A 26,862-nucleotide genomic window follows, 5' to 3' on the forward strand; every position below is an offset into this window, starting at 1 on the left:
AAGCAAGGGTGGATACCTGAGCAGCTGGCCAGTTTCCCTACCCAGTGGTTGAACCTGGATCTATTGAGATAAACTTATACTTGGAGAAGTAAGATTATGAGGATAGATTTGTGACTCTGCCCTACCATTTTAGTTAACCTAGAGTCCTGAAGCATAATACTTTAATTCAATGGATTCTATTTTGAATAGGAATTTAAGACCAACTAGAGAATACAGTTTAACATTTTAACAAAGGTCTTTCTTTGGAACCCTGAAACTAACATCTGCATTGCTAATGGGTGAACACCTACCTTCCCTTACATAAGACAGATAGAAGTGAATGAACTAGGGGCCTTAAGCTTCCCTTGTCTGCTTTCTTCTCTCTACTTTCTTCTTTGGAACATATATTCAGTCTCTCCACTCTCCTAGCTTTCCAATGCCAACCTCCACCTCTCTCCATCATATCAGCATATCCTCTGGGAAGTCTGTGATGTAAAAATCTGTTTTATTTTATTTTTTGTCTATTTAGGGCCGCACCTGCAGCATATGAAGGTTCCCAGGCTAGGGCTGAATCGGAGCTACAGCTGCTGGCCTATGCCACAGCCACAGCAACGTGGGATCTGAGCCACGTCTGCAACCTACACCAGAGCTCATGGCAATGCCGGATCCTTAACCTGATGAGTGGGGCCAGGGGTCGAACCTGCATCCTCATGGATACTAGTCAGATTCGTTACCTTTGAGCCAAGACAGGAACTCCAAAAAATCTGTATTTTGATACTCACTGACATAGGAGTGCTTACCTTTGCCAGATATTTATATTCTAAAAATATCTGATATTTGTTTCTGATATCATAAGTTTTCCAATATAATTAAAGCTGTTTTTTGTTTGTTTGTCTGTTTTTGTTTTGTCTTTTCTAGGGCCGCATCTGTGGCATACGGAGGTTCTCAGGCTCGGGGTCTAATCGGAGACTGGCCTTCACCACAGCAACTTGGGATCTGAGCCAAGTCTGTGACCTACACCACAGCTCACAGCAACACCAGATCCTTAACCCACTGAGCGAGGCCAGGGATCGAACCTGCAACCTCATGGTTCCTAGTCGAATTCATTAACCACTGAGCCACAACGGGAACTCCTAATTAAAGCTGTTTTAGAAAATATTTTAAAAGGTAAAAGGATTGGGCTGGTAATCAGACAAAAAAGGAATACACCAGATCCCATCGTGGCTCAGCAGTAACAAACCTGACTAATAATCATGAGAATGTGGCTTGATCCCTAGCCTTGCTCAATTTCTGTGAGCTGCAGTGTAGATTGCTGATGTGGCTCAGATCGGGCACTGCTGTGGCTGTGGCGTAGGCTGGCAGCTACAGCTCTGATTTGACCCATAGCCCAAGAACTTCCCTGTGCGGCCCTAGAAAGACAGAAAGAAAGAAAAAAAAAAAAAAGGAATATGGTGAAAACACTATTTCATAAACCTGAAACCACCCTCTGACAAGCATGGCCCTGATGCAAATTGCTTTCTTTTCTCCCAATGATATTATGGTAAGAATATTTCTTCCCCCTCCTCTTCTCTCCTCCCTTTTTTTTGACCATGCACACACATGGCATGTGGAAGTTTCCTGGCCAGGGACTGAACCTGTACTTATAGCAGTGACCCAAGCTGTCACAGTGACAACCCCAGATTCTTAACCCATGCACCACAAGAGTACTCCTCTTCCTCTATTTTTCATTTCTTTCTTCTTTGGTATTCTGTCATGTTTTAATTTCAGACCTTAGTCAAGGCCCCACTAGAGTTAGAGCAATGGCTCCAAATTTTGCTCAACCCTATCATCTTTGATATCATGGACAGGAAACCTTAAAAAATATGTGAGAGGCACTTGGAAAATATGTAATATTCAAAAAGTCAGCTCACGGACCTATGCAAAGTTCTTCAATATTCTCCCATCATCTTCAGATTAAAACGTAAATCTTTTAAAGCCATCTGACCCTGGCTACCTCAAGTTTTTTTTTTAATCCTGACACACCCCAAGTACTTAAAGCTCCAGGCTAAGAAAATCATGTTTCCCCCCCCAAAATGACCCCTCCCCCATGTCTCCAAGACAAATACACAAGTGAATAAATTCTTTTTTTTTTTTTTTTGTCTTTTGTCTTTTTTGTTGTTGTTGTTGTTGTTATTGTTGCTATTTCTTGGGCCGCTCCTGCGGCATATGGAGGTTCCCAGGCTAGGGGTCCAATCGGAGCTGTAGCCACCGGCCTACGCCAGAGCCACAGCAACGCGGGATCCGAGCCGTGTCTGCAACCTACACCACAGCTCACGGCAACGCCGGATCGTTAACCCACTGAGCAAGGGCAGGGATCGAACCCGCAACCTCACGGTTCCTAGTCGGATTCGTTAACAACTGCGCCACGACGGGAACTCCAATTCTTTATAAGAAGTTATTAGGAGGGAATAAGATCCAAAGGCAGTAGAAAAGCTGGACACAAGAAACTGTTTCCCATGCAAAGCTAAGTTGAAATAAATTTCTCAGAGAAGGTGAAGCAAACTGAAGAAAATAATCTACTAGGACACATAGCTCCTACTAATCATATTTACATGTGTCATGATATGAGAATGAGTTCTATGTTTCCTGCTCTGCTCTAACAGAACGATTTGATAAAAGGAGTTTTAAATAATCCAAATGTATATAGATTACCTGGATCTACACTATCACAATAATTCAGTTAGAATGTGACAAAATTAACACTGCTAGAACTAATGGTAAATTTATAGAAAACAGTGACCTTTATAAATTCTAAAACTTTGAAAAAAATGATACAATAGAATCACAACCCCCTTTGCCCAAAGGATTTTGATTTCACTACTACACCTTTGACTAAATAGCTTCTTTAAGATACCAAGTAGATTGATACAATTAGAACTTAAATTTATATCACTGGTCCTGAATATACAGACACTTAAAAATTGCAGAAATATCTTCCCAAGTAACACAGTAACCACATAGCCCAAGAGTAGAGATGATGATATATGATTCATTACATAATTAAATTTGTATTGTCTAAAATCACTGAGCAAAAGGCAAGGGAATTCATAATTAAGTGTCACTTTATCTTGATATTAAACCTATGTAACAGGTACTATCACCACCATTTTACTTCGGAGGAAATTGAGACTAATGGAGTTTAAATAACTTCCCAAGGAAACATGGATGGTAAGCAGGAGAACTTGGACTCAAGCCCAGAATTACTATTCCTAATTTCTAAATGCAGATAATAATAAATATCTTACAGAGTTTCTGTGATTGTTAAATGAGATAGTATATTAAAGCTGTCCCTCATAAGGTTAGTTCACATTACATGTTAGGGGAAAGGATCCTCCCTGCCTAGTTACAAGGATGTCTCCACAGGCCAGGGATTTCAAGAACTTTATAACAATAATCTTGCAAATGTCATACATATTATAGACTTTTACTTAAATTCTACAACCTTGGGGTTGTAAACTTCAATGCCTCTTAGTGTAAGAGTAAAAACAGTAATTTGCTGGCTTACAGAGCTTGTGGAGAATCGGAAAGTGCATGCCACAGGTATAGGTAAGAAATTTAAAACAAAACAGTACACCTTAGCTGTTCAAGCATAAAGGCAATCTCTGACACTAAGCTCAGGGGCCAACATTTGTGAACTTGACCTACTTGCTGAGGACAAAGCAAGACAGACCCCTGTTAGCTTGGCCTGGAATCCAGAATCATAGAGCTGATACTATATCCCTATCTCTTTTGTCCTTAAAGTTAACCTCATTTGGTGCAGAAAAAAGTGCCCATAACCTCTGACATGCAGCCATAATATTTTCTTCTAATTTCTCAATCTTTGCTATTTCGCAGAAAGACAGATAGACCAATGATAACACCTAATTTAGAGTCAGAACATTATTTCCCTAGTTGAGAGACAATCAGTTTCCTTCCCATGAAAATCTAAACTGACTGATGAGACTAAAGTTGGTCTTTCCTAAGCATTCAAGCAGGATGATAAGGTAGAATTGGACTTGAGTTTCTGTAATGGCATTCCAAATCCACAAAGGAGAAAAATATATGGGAAAGCAAAAACTACAAGTAAAAGGAGCTGACAGTGAAAGGTGAGCAGAAAAGAGAAGACTCAATGCAAAAGAGAGATAAGGATGAGAGTGAGAGTGAATGAGACCCAGATGCCACATATCCTCTCAGAATTATAGGGATAACTATCCTATGGCTCCAGCCCTTTTGGGTTTGATCTTCTTGAGCTTTTCTGAAGAGTAGCATCCAAATTACTTTTCCATGATGTTCACAACTTTACAATACACCACCCATTTGATGTGAATGTATCTGAGTGTATTTTTGCATCTTGGAGCCTAAGGAAACTTGGTAAAAAAACCATTATTTATTCTCCCATTAGATGCATTTTTGTTTCATTCCTACACTATAAGATCTATAAATTTCCTCTTTGAGAAATTTTCATTATATCTATGTCAATGCTTAGGATAAAGAATTACTTCTTACATTTTAATATTTATTTATTTATTTATTTAGGGCCACACCCTCAGCATATGGAATTTCCAAGGCTAGGGGTCGAATCAGAGCTGTAGCTGCCAGTTGATACCACAGTCACAGCAACGCCAGATCTAAGCCATGTCTGTGACCTACAACACAGGTCACCACAATGCTGGATCCTTAGCCCACTAACGGACGCCAGGGATTGAACCTGCATCCTCATGGTTACTAGTAAGGTTCGTTTCTGCTAAGCCACAATAGGAACTCCCACTTTTTACATTTTTGAAATTTCATGTAATCCTGAGACAATAAACCAGATTGATAGGTAGAGTACAAAGATTACCTCTGGATGGTGAACAGTGCATCTAGAGATGTATAATTGTTTCCTTTTTTTAGATATTCCAAAATGTCTTTCTAAAAGCACTACAACCACTGAGAAATGTAGTATTACAGCAGTTTTACTGAAAGATTGCTGGTACTGAGAATATTTTTAATTGCATGAGAATATTAATGTACAATAAAGCAAAAACCAAAAAGTGCTACTGGTGATTTTTGGTTTTGTTTTTGATATGTTAATATAAACAAGAATGAAAAAGATTTAACTTGGGTACTTCTGGAAGAGAAGATTCTTTAAGTGTTTTTATTTTTTTTATTTTTATTGTTTTAAGTGTTTTTAAAGAGGACAGTGATATAGATTAAAATATATATACACTCTCATATAAAGAAAAATACCCAGATCCTGAAATTAGTCTTGATATAAGTAACTAATTTGTAAAAGACACCTTTTAGCTGTGTACATTAGTGACATATCTTTAACACAAGAATTAACATATATAAGATTTTATTTCTTTTCATTGGCTAACTGCTCTGTTTAGGATTTCAAATACTATGTAGAATAGGAATGGGGAGTGGGCACCCTTGTCTTATTCCTGGTGTTACAGGAAAAGCTTTCTACCTTTCACTACTGAATGATTTTAACTCTAGGCTTTTTATATACAGCCTTTATTATGTTGAAATATGTTTCTTCTTCATCTATTTTGCTGAGGGTTTTTATCATGAAAATATGTCATATTTTCTCTAGTGACTTCTTTTTTTTTTTTTTTTTCTGTCTTTTCTAGGGCTGCTCCCATGGCATATGGGAGCAGGGGTCTAATTGGAGCTGTAGCCACCGGCCTAAGCCAGAGCCACAGCAAAGCGTCTGCAACCTACACCACAGCTCAAGGCAATGCCAGATCCTTAACCCACAGAGCAAGGTCAGGGATCGACCTGACCTCATGGTTCCTAGTTGGATTCGTTAACCACTGAGCCATGATGGGAACTCCTGTCTAGTGACTTTCTCAATCTGTTGAAATGATATGATTTTTATCATTTGCTCTATTAATGTGCACATCACACTACTGATTTGCATATAATGAACCATTCTTGCATCTCAAGGATAAATCCCATTTGATCATAGTGTATAATCTTTTTAACGTGCTGCTGAATTGGGTATGCTGGTGTTCTGTTGAAATTTTTGCATATGTATATTTTTCAGGGAAACCGGCCTATATTTTCCTTTTTCTGCAGGGTCTTTGATTTTGGTGTCAGGGTAATGCTGGCTTTGTAAAATGAGTTTGGCAGTGTTCCTTCCTCTTCAATTTCTGGAAGAATTTGAGAAAGACTGATATTCACTTTTCTTTAAATCTTTGATAGAATTCATAAGAGAAACCATTTGATCCTGGGCTTTACATTACTGGGAGTTTTAAAATTACATTTCTCCAAAGAAGACATATGGATGGCCAACAGGCACATGAAAAAATTCTCAACATCACTGATAGAGAAATGTGAATCAAAACTACAATGAGGTACTACTTCACCCCAGTACCTGGATCAATTTGCTATACAACAGAAACTGACAAAACATTGTAAATCAACTATAGTAAAATTTTTAAGTGATTTAATATTATTATTGTACTGCTTTTTTTTGTTGTTGTTGTTATTTTAGGGCCACACCCATGGCATATGGAGATTCCCAGGCTAGGGGTCCAATAGGAGCTACAGCTGCCAGCAATGCCAAATCCAAGGAGCATCTGTGACCTACAATACAGCTTATGGCAATGTCAGATCTTTAACTCACTGAGCAAGGCCAGGGACTGAACCCTCATCTTCATGGATACTAGTCGGGTTTGTTAACCAGTGAGCCACAAGGGGAACTACCCACTGATATTTTTTTAATTCTTCATATTCAGTCTTGGTGTGTTGAATATTTCTAGGAATTTTTCCATTTGTTTTAGATTATCCAATTTATTGGTATTAATTGTTCATAGTCTCAAGATTTCTTGTTATTTCTGTGGTAGCAATTGAAATCTCCCCCTCTTTCATTTCTGATTTTGAGTCTTCTCACTTTTTTTCTTATTTAGGCTAAGTAAAGTTCTGATAATTTTGCTTTACTTACAGCACTTGGAATTGAACTTTTATTTGTCTGATCTCTATTTCATTTCTTTCTGCTCTGTTAGTTACTTTTGCTAAGTTTGGGCTTAGTTTTTCCTCTGCTTATTCTTGATGTGTAAATTTATATTATTTATTTGACATCTTTCTCTTTTTCTTAATTAGGTATTTATCACTATAAATTTCCTTTTTAGAACTGTTTTTTGCTGCAGCCTATAAATAAGTTTTGCATATTATATTTGCATTTTTGTTTCCTGATTTTTTTTGATTTGTCTTTTGATTTGTCTTTGATTCAATGGTTCTTCTAGAGAATACTGGTTCATTTCCAATGTTACATTGAACTTTCCTATGAACTCCTGGATTTCTACAAAAGTGCTTTATTGTCTAATGCAGAGTTCTCCTGGGGCTCGTGGGCCATGCTGACAGGGGCTGGGAACCAGTTTACAGGCTACGGCATGTTCTGCAAGTAGGACTATGTTTTGTATGTGTTGTCTGATGCATGGGTGGGTGAAAGTTCTCCTAAGTCCCTTGGTATATGGTGCTGGATCTCACAGCTCTCACAAAGGCACAGTTGTTTTTGTATGAATGACCAACAGTTGTTGAGGGGTGGGACACAATGAGGGATATCTCATTTGGCCAACTTGCTGACATCACCTGAAAGTTCAGTTTTGAATCATGTTAACTACTGATTATATTCTAGTAATCCAGGATTGCTTGCCGATTTATAGCCAAATATCTGAAGCAAACTTATATCTTATCCAGAACAGAATTATATCATTCCGTTCTTTATCTATCAAACTTAGTCATCAATCAAAAGTGGTTTGACTTATAAGAAGACCAAATGATCTGACTTAAAAATCAAGAGAGGAGTTCCCATCACAGCATAGCGGAAATGAATCCGACTAGGACCCATGAGGTTGTAGGTTCAATCCCTGGCCTTGCTCAGTGGGTCAAGGATCCAGTGTTGCCATGAGCTGTGGTACAGGTCACAGACACAGCTCAAATCTGGTGTTGCTGTGGCTGGTGGCTACTGCTCTGATTAGACTCATAGCCTGGGAACCTCCATATTCCACGGGTGCAGCCCTAAAAAGGCAAAGAGACAAAAAAAAAAAATCAAGAGAATGAATATAAGTACAGAATCATAGAATATACAGATAATAGACTTATTAGACATGGATTTTGAAACAACTAGGCTTAATATATTTAGTCTTTAAGCTTTTTTTTTTTAAACATTTAAAGGTCTATAAAAACAAAGAAATGAACAATAATGACAATGATGATAACATAATGACAATTACGGGACACAGCATATGCAGCCCACTAAGACTGAAACACCTACTGTCTTGCTTTTTGTAGAAAAAGACTGCCAACTCTGTTTTAGGAAATAAAATGCATTATTATTTCAGCAGAAAAGTGGTAACTTTAAGGAAGCACAGGGAAATTCTGAACTTAAAATGCAATATCTGATGTTTAGTAAATACCAGATGGGTTTAACTGAAGATAATATATAGCTAATGAGAAACTTGTTAAACTGGAGGAAAGATCAGAAGATAAAACCTTGAAAGCAAAAAGAAGAACAGATGAAGAAAAGAGAATTTATGTAATAAAGAAGGATAATTGAGTTAACTGCTCTGTAATATTTAGTGGAGTAGCAAACGCAGATTGGAAAGGATGGTAACAGAAGAAATGTGGGAAAAGATCATAGCTGGTAATTTTTCAAAACTGATGAAAGATATACAACCATATATTCAAGAATTGTTACAAATACAAAGAAAATCAAACTAGGCACAAAAATGTAAATGCGCTAAAAAAAAAAAGACACAGAAAGAAAATCTTAGAATACTATTTTTTAAACAAAAGGAAAAGTACATACTACCTTCAGTGACTTAGTAAACATGACTGCTACACTCTCAATGCAACAATTAAACAATTTATCTTCTCAGTGAAACCTTCTGAGTTGGAAAACAATGGGATAGCTTCAAGTTTTGGAGGTGGCATAAATGACTGGCTAACAGTCTTTATCCAATCAAATTTTCCTCAGGAGTATGGATAAAAGAATGATATTTTATATGCACAACAAAAAATTAAGGGACATTATCATAACCATGCCTGAACTTAAGGAAATACTAAAGGTATATACATCAAGTGTAAGGGAAATTATGCCAAATTATAGCTACAAGATGAAGGATAGAAAGACTCCAAAATTAAAATGAATACTTTTTGCAGAAAAGTAGTAACAACAGTATCTTCTATAGCTCAAAACATATATGTAATTAAAATGTACACAACAAACATGCACAAACTTGATGCTGAATACTATGAAGAATGCAATTTTGTGTAAGGTCACCTCCTGAATGCAAAAGGAAGGACAAAAGAAAACAACACATATTATGCTAGATGTTGAATCAAAGTATCTGTGAATTTGAAAGCACTTGTCTTAACACAGAAATGTGGAAATTAAAAGTCTAAATCAGGCATATAGAGTTATGTTTTTTGTTCCTGGGGGAAAGGATATGAAAAGATCTCCTAAGATGTCTCATAGACCCTGGTCATTTCCCAGGTCAGTCTTACATGCCCAGAAGTTTTTTGCTAGCAAAATGACAATAGAGTTTTCTATCAACTGAGACTCTTATTTACCAAGATCGTAAGAATGATGTATTAGTTCATAAAGCCAAATTATTAAATTGTATACTTATATCTCAAAATTTTCAAAATACTTCACCTATTTGACAATCCCATATTCTCCACATCATAATGTTATTTTTCTATAAGAATTATCACCAAAAATGGGCCCGATAGAGTTTTTGAATAATCAGACTAGTCTCATTGTATACAGATCCATTTAGAATAAAACTATATATCAGAACCAGGCTTGTTCACAACTTTCTCATTATATGGAGTCTCTGTCAAAGAGCCATATCCCTCCCAGTCCATTAGCTGAGGCCACTACCAATATTTCTACGGACATACCATTTTAGTCCATCCATGGATGCCAAATCATTGAGTCATGTGCCTCCCTGACTCATTTCTATGTTTGAATACCTTAATTTATTCAAATTGACATTGGGATTATTATATTTCCTGAGGTATTTTGCATATGTCTGCTCTAATTTATTAGGGGTTGACTTTACATTTTTAAATTACAGAGAATAATAAATTCTTTTATTTCTAACATTTTTGATAACTTCACCTATATATTGACAACAGAAAAAATTACTGCTCTTATTAAGTAACTAAAATAAATAACTAAAAATGCATCAAATATGCAGGTATGCATGTTATCTCAATTTGTCTCTGTTGGTTACTGTTACTCTAAAAAATTCTGATGAAAATTTTAACACTGATTTTTCAACTTACCTGGTGAGCAATGACATTTTTCACACCATTTGCAGCTTCATAAGACTGACAGGCAGTGCAGAATGCATAAATGGATCTCTTTGACGTGTTATAAAAACTGACAATCAGTTAAGGTTTATGGGGTGGAACAGTACTATACAAAGTAAGAAATATGTTTAAAATGTACTCAAAAATATGAATACCACCGAAAAGTCTCTGCACCAAAGAAATAAGGAGAATCTAGATAATTTGAAATTAATGGAAAATGTGACAGTAGCCCTATCTGGACCAGAAGACTGGTTAAATGAAGCCATATAGATAGATGGTCCTTGATATATATCATAGTCCTAAAACTGTAAATGAATTGTAAATAACAGATAATAGATATAGTAGTTAGGTATGACCAAATAGATAGGAAGACATAAATGAATGATAACAGAACATGATGAATTTAAGATTTTTGTATTCTAGGAGTTCCTGCTGTGGCACAGTGGGTCAAGAATCTGACTCCAGTGGCTCGTGTTGTATGGAGGCACGTGTTTGATCCCTGGCTCAGGGCAGTGTGGTTAAAGGCTGTTGCATTGCCACAGCCACAGTGTAGATTGGCAGCTGTGGCTCAGGTATTAAAAAAAAATAAAGACTTTCTATTCTAGAGATCTTGGGATAATGTGCTATGTTTGTATTCCTGACTTGCCAATGACTGCATTGTAACTGTTAACTGATATCTCTGCTTGAGCAAACTCTTTCAAGATAATGCCCCATTAGAGAGAATGAAGCTTCTCTAGACCAGAAAAAAAAAAAAAAAATTTACAGATGAGGAAACTGAAATCAAAGAAACAATCTAGCTTATTAAGGTTACAAAAGAAGAGATTTATGTAAGCATTTACACATAAATAAACTAGCTGAACATAAACAGGATGAGTGGGATGAAGCTTTAAGAGAAAACTGTACATTAAAGACTTAATGGTATCAAGTGACAAGTTTTGTTAAAAATAGCATTATGAGATGATCATCAAATAACCAAATGAAACATATTTTTATAAAGGAACTGCACATTTAGAATATAGTTTAGCAGACTTCTTCTAAATTCAGCACTGTCAATCCAATTCTGCTATATTTTATCCAAATTTTAGCACGATCTCTCAAGCATGACTCTCAGACTCCTTCTCTTCAAAAAGATCATGGCTTAATAGACATTCAGGTGCTACTGTCAAAGGACTTTCAACAATTGATTATAGTAAAAAAAAAAAAAGTCTTAGAAAATAGCAGAAACCAGTATCTATTTATTAAAGTCAAAAGAAAAATCAAGGGTAACCACAAGAACTAGGCAAAAGTAGACAAAAATTAGGATCCTACTTCCCTATGTCTGTTAACAACTCTTAAATTAGAATCTGGTTGGATCTAATTATACATATATATATACACACACATACATACATATATATGTATACATACACATATATGCATATATATACATACACACATATTTATTTATTTATATTTATTTTCAGAATGGTTTGTTGGCCTCACTCTTTAGTCTCACATTAGGATGCTTTCTTATTAATTTCTATTTTTCACTGAATAGTTTCTAATTAAAGCTGAATGCAACCTAGGTAGACAACCTAAATTGATCCAATTTAAAGTAACACCGAGTGAAACACAAATTTCACTGACTAGAGAAAAACTATTTTCAAGAAAAAAGTTATAGGAATTCCCATTGTGGTTCAGTGGTAATGAAACCAACTAGCAACCCATGAGGATTTGGGTTAAATCCTTGACCTTGCTCAGTGGGTGAAGGATCTGGCCTTGCTGTGAGCTGTGGTGTAGGTCACAGATGTGGTTTGGATCCCAGGGTGCTGTGGCTGTGGTACAGGCCAGCAGCTGCAGCTCGGATTAGACCCCTAGTCTGGGAACTTCCAAATGCCACCTGTGCAGCAATTAAAAAAAAAAAAAAAAGGTTTATGTGAAAGGGACTTAATCAATGACATATGATAAAAAAGAGAAGTGACTGGAAAGCTGTTCAATGGTTCCCAAACTTAGTGGATTATCAGAAATCACATTTCCATGCATCATCAGCAGAAATTTCAATTCTATAGTCTTGTGGTGAGTCAGAAAACTGCAGTTAACTCGTGACCACATCCCCAACACTCACACACACAGGCACACATAACACTGCAGGTGAATATAATAATTAGCTAGGTTAGGGTTCATTATGCTGAATAATCATGAGTGTTTCACTTAACCTCACCTGAGGGCCGAACCCACAGCACATGGACGTTCCCAGGCTAGGGGTCAAATCGGAGTTACAGCCGCTGACCTACATCACAACTCACATCAACCCGGGATCCTTAATCCACTGAGCAAGGCTACGGATCGAACCTGCGTCCTCATGGATACTAGTCAGATTTGTTTCTGCTGACCCACAATGGGAACTCCGAAATAATTTCTAAAGGGAATTCTGATTGCAACTTTATATTTCTGAGATACCCTCTTAGGCCAGGAGTTTCTTATTGACTACAGTTGATTCCTCAGAATCACTGAGGGAGGCCTTTCTCTCTGGAGGTTATCTGTTCCATTGTTAAAATCTTCCTATGCTGAGTCAATACTATAGCCTCCAATGATTTGACTCCAAAAGTTCTATCCTTTGTAAAAAAAAAAAAAAAAATGCATTCCTCTGTCCATCTGATAGCCTATCAGATGCTTAAAAAGTGATTTTGTACCTTCCTGCTAAATTTCTTATCAGGTTAAAAAAGATGTAAAGATTATAGCCAAGGCAGAATGCATTTTCTTCTCAAAAAGCCACTTAAAATGGAACAAATTCTCAAAATCAGTAAGATGTTGTTTTACCAGAAAAGAATAAAAATCAGTGAATTTGGAGTCTTCTATCAATACTTGCATTTAGACAAAATCACGCCAAGAAGGCTGAGGAAAACTGTAGGAGTGTTACAACCTACCAGCAATGGGATGTGGTAAATCGCAAAGTGAGGAAAATAATAAAAATTACATACATTTGAATAACTTTTAAACTGTGTAGGCAGTAGCATATTCTTTTAAAATCTTGATAGCGTTTCTACTGAGTAAAAATTAATCAAATCAATGTCCGGATTATTTTTTTACAACATAGGCATTCAAAGAGAACTAAATTTATCTGTAATAAAGTGATCCAATTGCAAAGAATAATCACATAACCACAGTAAAAATAAATTATATACCAACTTCAAGAATGATACGAATAGTAGATTCTCTCTAACAGAGAAAAGAGGCTACTTAAGGATAAATAAAGGCATTCCATTTACAATACACCAAAAGGATTATTAAAATTATTTCAAGGAGTTCCAGTCGTGGCTGGGTGGTTGGCGAACCCAACTGGGAACCATGAGGTTGCAGATTCAGTCCCTGGCCTCACTCAGTGGGTTGGGGATCTGGTGTTGCCGTGAGCTGTGGTGTAGGTTGCAGACATGGCTTGGATCCCACATTGCTGTGGCTCTGGCTTAGGCTGGTGGCTATGGCTCCCATTGGACCCCTAGCCTAGAAGCCTCCATGTGCCGTGGGTGCGGCCGTAGAAAATACAAAAAAAGAAAAAAAATTTCAAGTGATGCAATTACTAGTTGTCTGCAAATGTATTTGTAATCAAAACTCAAAAACCTGCAGTCCTATCACTCTTTTTTTATAATCAAAGTTTTAATGTCTTCTCTAGTTTTTTCTTTATTCCCTACAAACTTACTACTCTGCTCCCCCCTTTTCAAAACTGTTATACACTTTACAAAACTGTTAGGCAAAAGTCCTTCCCCCTCCAAATATGTTGTGGATTTTTTGGCCTCTTGGACATTACTGATTAGTTTTCCTTCTTGATATTTTCTACCTTTAAAATGTCCTGACTTTCATTGTAAGTGTGTCTGTCTTTCTTTCTGGGGGTATTATTCCTTCCTTTGTCCTTCTGTAAGAAGTAAATTCTTTTTTTTTTTTTTTTTTTTTGGAAATACAAAATCAATCATAATCAGTCTTCAACATAAATCTACTTCTGAACTCTCAGTCAGCTTCTAATCTCTTATCTCCAACCTTCTACTTAATATTTCTACTTGGATGTCAGGCTATTATCTTACAGAATCTAAGGGTGTTAAGGTTCCAAATGACCTGGGGGTCATCTAGTCAAATCTCAAGTTTCAGCTAAGAATATAACTTGAAACAGTAACTATGCAGTTACTGAGATCATAGATGTGGGACAAAGACCATCACAGAAGTTCTACATTTTCCAGCCCCCAAACAATCTGTAATACATCACAAGTACCTCTTGTGCTACATTTGCACATGCATGAATTTTATTTGGCTAATATTTTAATTTAAACTCATACATTTTATAAACCATAATTTATTAAAGTAAATTAACTTGTGGGGCAGGGTAAGGGTAAAAACAATAATTTTAGGCCAAACAAATATATGTTTAGCAATATCCAAGGTTGACTCACAAAAAAATTGTCTGTTGGACTAAGAATTCTTTCTGAAGTTTTCAGAACTTGCAAAACAATCTGCTTTGAGTTGATTGCTTCAGTTTTTGTGGGTTGATACAGCTCATGTTTTAACTACCTCTCAAACTTTTGATTCTGCTCCAATAACTGTATTAAGAATGCTTTTATCAAATTTAGATTTCTGGGATGGCAGCTTGAGGAGCTCTGCAGATCCAGTCCCAACGAAACACTAGCTACAAATGGTAAAAAAGGATTAAAAAGATAACCATTTAAAGTCTCTGAAAATCATTCTAAGGACATAGAGAAAATTAAGAAGCACTTATTTTAGAAAACCTACTAAATCTTGTTAAGAACAGTGAGAATCTGTGTCACTTGGACATGATCCGTTCCCTCACTCCTCCATTCTCGCTCCGCCTGGACAGTAAGCACAGACTCCTACCATGCCTGCTCCCTCTCCCAAGTTCCCCTCACCAACAATTTTTCTAGATTCATCTGCAGTCTAGGAGCTGGCCCTGCTTTCTCATTTCCATGCCCTGACCATTAATATGCTTGTTTAGCTTTAATAAAATAAGAAGTCTTGGTTGTAAATACATATATTTTTAAAGTATGATGACAAAAAGCTCCAATCCAGGCAGTGTGACCAATAAAACAGGGTTCCCTTCTCTCCTCACCTTCCAGTCAATGATATGGTATTTCAACAAGAAGGGTAGGCTATCAGAGGTGACAGAGGTTAAATGTCTGGTGAATGTTGCCAAGAACCTGGGGGCTCCCTTCCCCAATCCATCCTTCCTATAGAACAGAGGATCTAGGCTGAGAATTTTCTGGCCCTTATTACCCTTGTCCCAACTCATTCATAAGGCAAAATTTACATATTCAGAAAGATAAGCTGAGAAGGCTATTCTACCCATTCAATACCTTGTAATGGAGTGATGTCATTCAAGGAGAAGGGGGACACTGGCCCTGTCCTCAGTTCTGGAGCAGGTGCTTGGAGATGTTGCCCAGTGGGATGGGCAGTCAATTAGAATAAAGAGCTCCAAAACTCTCCTAAAAGTTACTAAGGATTGAGTGTAATTTGACTGCAGTAGAGCTGGATCTTCCATCTCTGACTGAACTTTATAAGGGGTTCTGCACCCAAATGTTGTCAAGTCTCTACTGAATAATTGTCAGAGTCTCAATGATTCCAGCTCTAGACCCTGAAAGTCAGTTCTGGAAACATACAAACAAAAGTCTCATTCAACCCTCTGTCATGCAAAGAATCTGGTCAAATCACTCAGGGCTCATTTCATTCTAGCTATAGCTAAACTTGATCCTGATCTTTTACATCACAAATTCAGAGTAATACACTAGACTGAAGTCTGGTCTCGATCCTAACTCATTAAAAATGGCAAGCCCTCTCCCAACTCAAATAGCATTTTATAATACTGAATTTTCATGAAATTAATGTGTAAAAGTATGGGGCCTTTTTTCTACAAGGACATAATGATTATGTGATCTATTTAGATTTTAAAAGAAAATAAACCTAGGGGTCGTATTGGAGCTACAACTGCCGTCCTATGTCACAGCCACAGCAACGCCACATCAGAGCCCCGTCTGGGACCTACACCACAGCTCAAGGCAACGCAGGATCCTTAACCCACTGAGGGAGGCCAGGGATCGAACCCATAACCTCATGGTTCCTAGTCAAATTCATTTCTGCTGAGCCACAACAGGTACTCCAGAAAGTAAACTTTATTATATAGGTGGGGGTACATATAATGGAGCTAGCCATTACATCTATTCTAAGCTTTGTTCTTTCTTTCAAATCAAAATATTTTTCCATGAACACTTTCCCTCCCACTCAGAAATCCTTACTGCTGGTCTTCCAAAGATTTCCTCTTAATTTGGTACTCCTTTATATCGCTAAGTTTATCCCTCACACTGCGGGGGAGAGGGGAGTCTGTAAATTTAAAAATAATTATGTTCCAAAAATATTTTAAAATAATGAGAACTACATATTTTCAAAGAAATACACAGAAAAATTCAAGGAAATTTTAACATTAACATTGTCTGCAATGACAGTATCTAAGCCTTATATAAGACATGTACTCCATTTTTTGGTTTTGATGTAAGAAATGCAAATTCACATTCTCAAAGGAAAACGAGGTTCACATGTTTTTCCTCCCCTTCTTCACAAAAGAAAATTCTTGTCATAAGCGCAATTGTCTCAGGAAGACTTAAGATTTAAAATTTCATTAATTTATGAGAAGCATTTAGGCAAATACCTCAGTGTTGAGAAAATATAACTTAAAAGCTATTAATGATTTTTTTTAACCACTTCAGAAGTATAATGCGTTGGTAATTATTTTTCCTGCGGGAATCTTTAACAATTTTTTATATTTAAAAACTGACCTGATGGACGCCCATCTCAGAATGGACTCAGGTTCCTAGGCTCTGGGTGTGGGCCGACCCGGGACAGGTCGCAGTCCGGCGTCAGAGGCTCGCCTGCGGGGCGAGCTTCGGGCGGGGTTCCGGGCGGGGTTCTGGAACGCTAGAGCTTTGCGGTCCGCGCATGCGCAGATGTTCCATGGGCTGATCATGGCGGGCTCGCCTCTCAGGTGATCTCTGGGCAGGAGCCGTTTTGCCAGCTACCTGGGTGTCATGCTGGAGGAGACGCTACTTCACTGTGTCTCTGAGATTGGTGGGGGTTAGGTTTCCAAGAGGATTGAGGTTTCCTTGATTTGTGGCACATGCGAGACTTCTTGTGAGGACTCTGGAAACTTGGTCCTCCGGCATTCCAGTAGCTGAGGTAAATAAAAAATGTATATGTGTATATAAAACTTTGCTTATGGAAGTGTAACATGATGTGACCATTACAGCACTCCTTATACGTTTATAGTGGAACTACAGTTTTTAGAGGAATAGTGAGACAATTATTTTTCATACAAACTACTTGTCAGAGGATGATGGGAATGGTAAAGTGTGGGCTGAAAAAATGCAAATCCCGTGCATTTTGCAGAGTATTGTTTTGATGGATTCGTGTCCCTGGTAAGCAAATTCTGATACAAAGTATTGGGAGAGGAAATTTACCCTGGGTCCTGAGCAATCCTGCATGGTTTTACCTGCTGTGCCTGTAATGTGAAGCCCTGACCCTCTATTTATTACATATTTTTTGGCTGCACTGGGGATATGAGGAAGTTCCTGGGCCAGGGATTGAACCCATGCCACAGCAGTGACAATGCCTAATCCTCAACCACCAGGCCTACATGGAACTCCTCCCCACCCCCCTTTTATAAAGATGACATTTAAAAAAAATTTTTTTTTTCTATTTTTGACAATACTTGCTGCATGTCGAAATTCCTGGGCCAGGGATGGAATGCAGCCCTAGCTGTAATCAGAGCCACAGCAGTAACAACACAGGATCCTTCACCCACTGAGCCACAAGAGAACTCCTATGACCACACTTTAAACAAGACATTTCTCAGGGTCGTATATCTAGAAAGAATCCCTGAGGCATGTAGTGATGTCCCGCTCCATTAAAAAAAAAAAAAAAAAAAAAAAATCAGGCTTATTCACTGCTTATAAAATGCCAAATTCCCTAAGTTCAGTGTTCCTCTTCTGTAAGAGAATACACAGTGTGTGACGGTATCCATCTGGTCCCTTAATTTTGATAGTGTTGGGTTTGGGGTTCATAAGAGAACTGAGTGAAATTTTATCCTTATGCTGCTTGGTTTACTGTGACTAATAACTTCTTTTGGCTCTGAACCAGAAGTCTTTAGTTCTTCTGCTAGCACACGTGAATGGGTAACAGACTAAATTAGATCTGCTGATAACCATGGTTAAAAACAACAACAACAACAAAAAAAAACTGAAACTGTATTTGGGGGTGATTGTGCATAGTGAGTTGAATAGTGTTTCCCACCCCCAAAGAAATGTCTACCTTGGAAGTTCAGAATGTGACTTCTGAATAATAATGTGACTTCTGTAATAATGAAAGGTATACAAGCTACTAGGGACTAAAATAGTAAGGCAAGTAAATGTTTTCTTATTCAAGGTTATAATGATAAATAAATTCATGTATTATAGTACTTAAGAAGGGGTGCCTGGTTTCTTTGGAGGAACACCATGAAAGAGATAGTGCCTAAACTATAACTTTTAAGAGCAAGAAAACATATGTGAGTTCGATACCTGGCCTCGCTCAGTGGGTTAAGGATTTGGCATGGCTGTGGCTGTGGCGTAGGCAAGCAGCTACAGCTCCTATTTGACCCCTAACCTGTGAACTTCCATATGCTGGGGGTGAGGCCCTAAAAAACAAACTAACAAAACGTGTTAAAAGGATTGTTTCCTTCTAGAAGCTCTGAGGAAGGATATGTCCTAAGCTTCTCATTTAGCTCCTACTGAAAGTACACAACCCTTGGTATTCCTTGACCTGTAGACATGTCACTCCAGTCTCTCCCTCTATTGTCACATGACTTTTCTGTGTTTCTGTGTGTCCTTTCTTCTGTCTCTTAATGGAGACTTGTCTTTGTATTTAAGGCACAACCTAACCCAGGATGATGTCGTCTCAACTGATGGTAATTCAAGTAAGGATCTTGAGACTTACTTTAATTACCATCAGCAAAGACTTTTATTCCAAATAAATTAGTTAAGATATGAGTTAAAGAAAAGGTCCTAGGGAGAAAGTTCTAAGCAGTCATGTGAGTAGTACATGTGAAGTAGCACATGTAAGTGAGAGAACTTATTTGGAACCATAAGTAGTTTATCTCAAGTGATGAAAACTGAGTGAAAGGAAATGAAAAAAGAGAAAAAGTGAGATATTTGATTGGGTAGGGGAGATCCTGAGCGAAGGATCTTGATGTGGGTATTTTATTTAGAGGGTGATCTCAGGAAGAGCTATTGGAAAAAAAAAAGGGAGGGTGATTCAATTAAGAAGAAAAAGCTAATGTTTTGTTTCCTAGGGCTGCTGTAACAAATCAGTTTAATATACATTTTAATATAAATGTACAAGTGGTATGAAACATGCTAGCAAGTCACATAATGATGGAGCATGGTGATGTGAGAAAAAAGAATGTATATATGTATGTGTAACTGGGTCACCTTGCTGTACAGTAGAAGACTGACAGAACACTGTAAACCAGCTATAATGGAAAAAATAAAAATCATTATAAAAATTAAAACATTTGAAACTACACAGACTGAAAAATGCTAGCAAAACTTTATAAAACAGCTAATAATGATACCATGTCATTGTATATTTCTTAATTTTACATACTTATAAGTTTTACAGTTGACTTTGGAACAGCACTGGTTTAAACCCCAAGGAGCCACTATTTTACCGGTTTTTATTTACTGAATACCTACTGCAGTACTACACATAGTATGGTTGGTTGAATCCACAGATGTGAAACCATAGATATTGGAAGGGGGCAACTGTAATGTCATATGCAGATTTTTGGCTGCATAAGCGTTGATGCCCCTTACCCTGTGTTGTTTAAGGGTCAACTCTACTCAGTTCTGGACTCATAAATGTTTTAGAGATCAATCAGGTATGCAGTGAGTCACAGACTGATGCTCTGATACAAGCTTCCAGGACATTTTGGTGCAAAAATAACCAGTAGCATAAATACTTTGGGAGCAAACATGCCAATTCAAACCTAGGAAATCCAGGAAAGTATGTATATAAGAATAGCTAAAGAGTTAGACTGTTTCTCTTCACTACTATCTTCCACAAATTTTATAGCAAAGCTGTGTAATAAAGCACTTTTGGAAAGTTGTGGCCCCAGACTAGTGCAAATACATGAAATCTTTAGTTCTAGCCATAACTAGTCCTCAATGAGATAAGAACAAATTCAGAGCATTTTGCAACTTTTATTCAAATTTAACATTCTTTGAACACCTAATTCTATGATTATAGGACTCACCTCATAAACATGTTCTAAATCATTCAAATTAAATGTAGAGTGAACTGGGTGCTAGTATGCTATGAACAGTGTGTTGCTAGGAAGATATTTTGGAGATGTGCTATGACTGGTTTTTAAAAAGAAAGGTTACTCTAGAAAATCTGGGTGGGCCTGAATCAGTCAGTAGAAAGCACTTAGTAGAAAAAGCTAAGGTAGCCCTAATGAAGAAATTCTGTTATGGACAGCAGATAACAGCCCATGCCTGAGAGTTTGCCTGTACTAGGGGATTTTCATTTGCCTAGCTCCACCAGTTTTGTAAGCCAGTTCCTCACAATAAATCTTTTAATCTATATCTGGTTAAATTCTAATTTACTCAGGTGTTATCATACCTGTTTTGTAGAATTGAAAATTTAAATTCCTTTTCCAAGGTGCAACTGCTGGTAAGTTTCTGAATAAGCATTTGTACTTAGATTAGGAAATGGCAGAGTTTATAATCCTTAAAAATCATGCCCTGATATTTTCAGAAAATAGATTGAGAGTTATACATGATCAGTACTTGGATTGGTTTATGATCAGCAGACTTTCCATGTAGCTCTCAACCATCTCTTAGGAATGAAGACGTGGAACTTAATCCCAGACACAGCTAGTTACACGTTCTCTAGGGTGTGTTGAAAATGGAAATCAGTTTATTGAACATAGTTGTCATTAGTGAATGTAGGTTAAGCCACTCTCAACTTTTTGAGGCAAGTCAGATTATCCCAAGAAATGGTATCTATAGATATCTGGAGTGGAAGGATCTTATTCTACTGCAAGTCAATATTTCTGGCAAAAGCTACAGTGAAGGAGTTTCCTTCAGTCATGGTGCAGCAGAAACAAATCTGAGGTTGTGGGTTCGATTCCTGGCCTTGCTCAGTGGATTGGGGATCCGGCATTGCTGTGGGCTATGGTATAGGTCACAGACACAGCTGGGATCTGGCGTTACTGTGGCTGTGGCATAGGACAACAGCTGCAGCTCCGCTTGGATGCCTAGCCTGGGAACCTCCATATGCTGGGGGTGCGGCCGTAAAAAACAAAAACAGAAACTATACAGTGGAAAGACATGTTGCTCTTTTATAACTCTTCACAGCTCTCCATTTTGAATTCTGTCTTTTGGTATGGATATAATGTGCATTTCGCTTTCATAAATATTTTCTACTGCACAACTCTAAGAGATATTTGGAGTGGTTATTTTCTGTTTTTATTAACTATGAAATGTAAGACTTAAGGAAATTTTAAAGACTTGCTTAATGCCACACAGCCAATAAGTGGCTAAATCAGAAATTAAAAGCAGTTTCTCTAACTCCATTCTTACTGTCGTGCTCCACATTTTATCAAACTTCAAGCAGAAAGCCAAATATAGAGGGTTTCTTCCTTTCATTGTTTCTAGGTTGCCCACTCTCCAAGTTTAGAAACAAGAACGCTGCAGAGAAAGGTTTTACTCATTGGTCATACAGCAAAAATAACAGTAAATATATCATTTTCTATTGCTGCACAACAAGTTACCACACACTTACCTGCTTGAAACCATACCATCTGGAGTTCAAGAGTCCAGCCAGTATGGTTAGTTTCATTAATCAGGGTTTCAAAGACTGATATGAAGATGTCAGTTGAAGTTGCAATTCTCTGGGACTTGGTACCTCTTTCCAAAATCTCTGGTTGTTAGCAATATTCACTTCTCTTGTTTTCAATGCGATCTCCCCCCACTTCATTTTCAAGCAAATAGTTGGAGGTTAGGTCTCTCACAAATCACATCCCCACATTTTCCTTCTTCTTTGTATTTTAAGGCTCTTTTGGTGGAAATAATCTTAGACTTATTTGGATTTCATTCTGTCTCTGCAGCCACTAGGTATATAAACTTGGGTGGGTGGGGGAGATATTTTTCAAGGCCTAGTTTCCTAAGATATACAATGAGGACATTGAAGTCTGCTTTTTCTCTGAACAGATTTCCTGACACGTTGGAATCACTGTAGGATCTCTTTCAGTTTTAATTTTGAATCATCTAAACAAGGAGTTCCTTTTTGCGAAATACATAACAAGATTCCTTGATTATGCTCAATAAAAGTTCATTAAATTAAAAAAAAGTAAAAAGATGAATATGAGATCTTTTCAAGTTATCCATATTTCACAAAGGGAAGAAATTAAGCAAAAATAATAGAATTGCTCAGATTCCTGACCTCTCTGCAAGACTTATAAACTTTATTAACTGTTAATTCATTTGAAACCCAGTATCTGATAGTTATGAGTCAGGAACAGCAATATAATTATATTGGTGCCACTCAAAAAGGAGTATGTCCTAATACATAACAGTGATCAGTCATTTCTATAGGAATCTCCCCTCGTGCTTCAATATTGAACTACCAACTTAATGTTTTCAAAGACAAAAATGTGATTGTGTCTTCTTTATGCATGGCTCTATGTATTTAAGCAAATATGAAGTTAATTTTGTAAGTTTTTTTTTATTTTGTTTTGTTTTGGTTTCTTTATTTTTGGGTTTTTGGTTTATTTTATGATATGCTATGGCAAGGATATTAGGTATGAATAGGAAGCTTTGTTTTAAGCTGACATTCCTATACACATGTTGACTTGAAACCTCACCTACCAAAACTGCTGCTTTGAATAAATGATATAATACTTAATCTTTTAAAAAGGTTTATTTAGCAAAATCAAGGCGCATTAAAAGGATTTTGCTCATTGGGAATGTAGTTGTTAATCAAAATGTGCAATCTTAGGGAAAAACTGAAAATAATGCATTATGGAAAAGTATTTGTTAGAGTTTCTAAACAGTTCTGAAATTTGAGAGAGATTTTTCTTTAGCTGTCAGTGAAGAGGCAGAGTCTCTTTATGCAGAATCTATGTTAACAGAGCTGCATCACAGAATACAGATTTCAAGATGGAGAGTCATATGCAGATTTATTGGGAAATGGTCTCAAGATCTGTAATTAAGAAAATGAAGGTATTAGCAGACAGAGCAACATGCTGACCTGCAGTTTACTTACAAACAAAGCCTTTGTAATCTTACATCAGCCAGTCATTGGCACACTCTAGAAGGAAGAAATACCTTAACTAAAGGATTCCATACAACCGAGGGCAGTTCCAGGTGAGAGACATTTCTTATCCATCAGTAGCCAGTATTCCCAGCAGCTGGGGAGCGAGTGCCACATTAGTTTTCTATTGCTGCTGTTAAAAAATCACCACTTGTTTAGTGGCTTTAAACATGCATTTTCTGTCTTATAGTTCTGGAGGTCAAAAGTCTAAAATAGGTATCACTGGCTAAAATCAATCAGCTGAGATGTGTTTTGTTCTCAAAACCCTGGGTAAGATTCTATTTTCTTTTTTCCTCCAGCTTCTAGAGGCTGTTGTCATTCCTTGACTCATGACCTTTTCCTAATTTCAAAGCTAGTGGAGTCTTTCTCATGCTGCAACATTCTTAACACTAACATTCCAACCCCCTTCTTCACTAGGAACTTTGTGATTACATTGGGTCCACATGGATAATCCAGAAAAATATTCCTGTCTCGAGGTTAACCAAGTAGCTTTCTTAATGCTATGTACAACTTTAATTCTCCTTTGCCATATAACCTAACTATTCACAGGTTCTGGGAATTAGGACATAGGCATCTTTGAGGGATCATTATTTTGCCTATAATAGGTGCATTGACTTCCAAAGAAGATATCTGATTTGAACACATAATATATAATCGACAGACTGATGAATTATTTGAAAATATGAATAGGGCCGTCTTTTTTTTTACATTTCTTGGGCGGCTCCCGCGGCATATGGAGGTTCCCAGGCTAGGGGTCTAATCGGAGCTGTAGCAACTGGCCTACCTCAGAGCCACAGCAACGCAGGATCCGAGCCGCGTCTGCGACCCACACCACAGCTCAGGGCAATGCAGGATCCTTTAACCCACTGAGCAAGGGCAGGGACCGAACCCGCAACCTCATGGTTCCTAGTTGGATTCGTTAGCTACTTCGACATCACAGGAACTCCGGCCGTCTTTATAAGTCTTTGAGAAAGGCACTATTTTCTGCCAGGTTGTAGTATCCATTTTTATAGCTTAACAAAGAGTTAACATTTATATACTATAGACTTGAGCATGATAGGCTTACAATTAAATTATTTTTAGTAAATTTATACAGTTATACAACCATCACTACAATCCAGAAGTAAAACATTTCATCACCCATTAGTTGTATTCTGCTTGTTTCCACTCAGTTCCTAATTTCATTAGTCCCAGGCAATTATCTGCTTTTGGTTTCTATAATTTTGGCTCTTCTGAAAATTTCTTAGAATATAACCATACAGTATATAGTGTTTTGCAGTTGGCAAATATAGTGTGAATGTAACACATTCTGTTTATCCATTCACTGGTTAATACACATTAGATTGTTTCCAGTATGGGGATGTTATGAATAATGTCATTGGACATTCATGTTCAAGCGTTTACATGGACATAAGCTCTTTTATTTCTCAAGAAAATAACTAGAAATGGAAAGATAAGGACATATATATATGTGTGTGTGTGTGTGTATGTTGTGTGTATGCATATACATATATATTTTTTAAAGAAACTGCCAAAATCTTTTCTAAAATTGCTAAACCGTTTTTATTCCTACCAGCAATGTATGCGGTCACCTATTTTTCTACATCCTTGCCAACACTGGTTGTTATGTCTTTTGATACTATCCAGGTTGTGTGTATATGGTGGTATCTCATTGTGTTTTTCAATTACATTTCCCTAATTACTAAGGATATTGAGCATCTTACCATGTACATACTAGGTTTTAATATATGATCTTTGGTGAAATATCTATTTGAATCATTTGCTAACTGTTTAATTGAAATTCTTGTCTTTTACATACTGATTTGAAAGATTTACTATTTATTCTGGATACAAGTCCTTTATTACATATATGATTTTCAGATATGGCTTGTTTTTTCAATTTTATTAATGATTTAAACACAGTAATATTTACTGTTGCTGAAATTAAACTGTATTATATTTATTTTATGAATGATATTTTGATGTTGAATATCAGCGCTCTCTGCTTAGCCCAAGACCTTGATGATTATCTCTTAGATTTTCTTTTGGAGGTTTTGTAATGTTAATTCTTATATTTATGTTCATGGCCCATTTTGAGGTAATTTTGTATATAGGGTGAGGGTGGCTTCTAAGTACAATTTATTTTTTGAATATTGTTTCTTTGCCAAAAATAATTAATTTAATAGTTTATTTTGGGATTCATAGTTTTGTTCTTTTAGTCTGTATACCTATTTGTACACCAGTGTAACATTGTCTTTATTACTGTGGCTTGAAAGTAAGATTAAGTATCAGAAAGTTTATGCCCTTAAGCTTTGCTCTTATTTTTCACAATTTGTTAAAGCTATTCCATTTATATATTAATTTGAAAAATCAGCTTGTCAATTTCTACCAAAAATGCTTGCTTATATGTTGGTGGGGATTTTATTGAATCTATAGATCAAATTTAGAAAGAGTTGCAATCATAAGAAATATGGAACCTTCCATTCCAAAATCTGGAATTCTTTTTTTTTTTTTGGCCAGGTCCGTGGTTATGGAAATTCCCATGCCAGGGATCAAACCCACGCCACAGCAGCAACCTAAGCTCCAGGAGTGACACACTGGATCCTTAACCCACTGCACCACAAGAGAGCTCCCAGAATTCTTATTAATTTATTTGGATCTTTAAAAGTTCTTTCAGCAGGAGTTCCCTTTGTGGTTCAGTGGAAACGAATCTGATGAGCATTCATGAGGACACAGGTTTGATCCCTGGCCTCGTGTGTTGGAGATCTGGCATTGCCATCAGCTGTGGTGTAGGTCTCAGACATGACTTGGATCTGGCATTGCTGTGTCTGTGCTGTAGACCAGCAGCTGCATCTCTGATTCGACTCCTAGCCTATGAACTTCCATATGATTCAGGTAAAGCTGTAAAATACACACACACACACATAAATTGTTTCAGCAATCTTTGTACTTTTCATTGTACAAATTTAATTTCTTTTTTTTAATAATTGAAGTATAGTTGACTTACAATATTATATATTAGTTTCAGGTGTACAAGTCATTTAATATTTCTTATAGAATATGCACTATACAGAGTTGTTATTCACTATATTCCCTGTGCTGTACATTACATCACTGTGACTTACTTATTGTATAACTGGGACTTTGTACCTTTTAATCCTCTTCACCTATTTTACTGAT

The 26,862-nt window shown here is 37.0% G+C and overlaps 2 long non-coding RNA genes across 4 annotated transcripts in view; one reads left to right on the forward strand and one right to left on the reverse strand.

Annotated features, from left to right (window-relative positions):
* The window catches only part of LOC110260015 (uncharacterized), a 645,415-nt gene extending 622,925 nt beyond the window's left edge, over positions 1-22,490 (reverse strand). For 2 of the 3 annotated variants that reach the window (XR_014841967.1, XR_014841968.1), the window contains exon 1: positions 17,112-17,244. This is a non-coding gene — a long non-coding RNA (uncharacterized LOC110260015). Of the gene's footprint in view, positions 1-17,111; positions 17,504-22,152 lie in introns of those variants that run through there. The other variant, XR_002342722.2, reaches the window with a different exon arrangement.
* The window catches only part of LOC146404808 (uncharacterized), a 471,462-nt gene continuing 461,886 nt past the window's right edge, over positions 17,287-26,862 (forward strand). The window contains exon 1 of the long non-coding RNA XR_014841970.1: positions 17,287-17,508. This is a non-coding gene — a long non-coding RNA (uncharacterized LOC146404808). The remainder of the gene's footprint in view (positions 17,509-26,862) is intronic.

This window comes from Sus scrofa, chromosome 3 (genome assembly GCF_054392235.1).
Source record: "Sus scrofa isolate SSC_HxYL_T2T_F1_AM1 chromosome 3, Sscrofa_HxYL_maternal_Yorkshire_Landrace_v2.0, whole genome shotgun sequence".
Lineage (NCBI taxonomy): Eukaryota > Metazoa > Chordata > Mammalia > Artiodactyla > Suidae > Sus > Sus scrofa.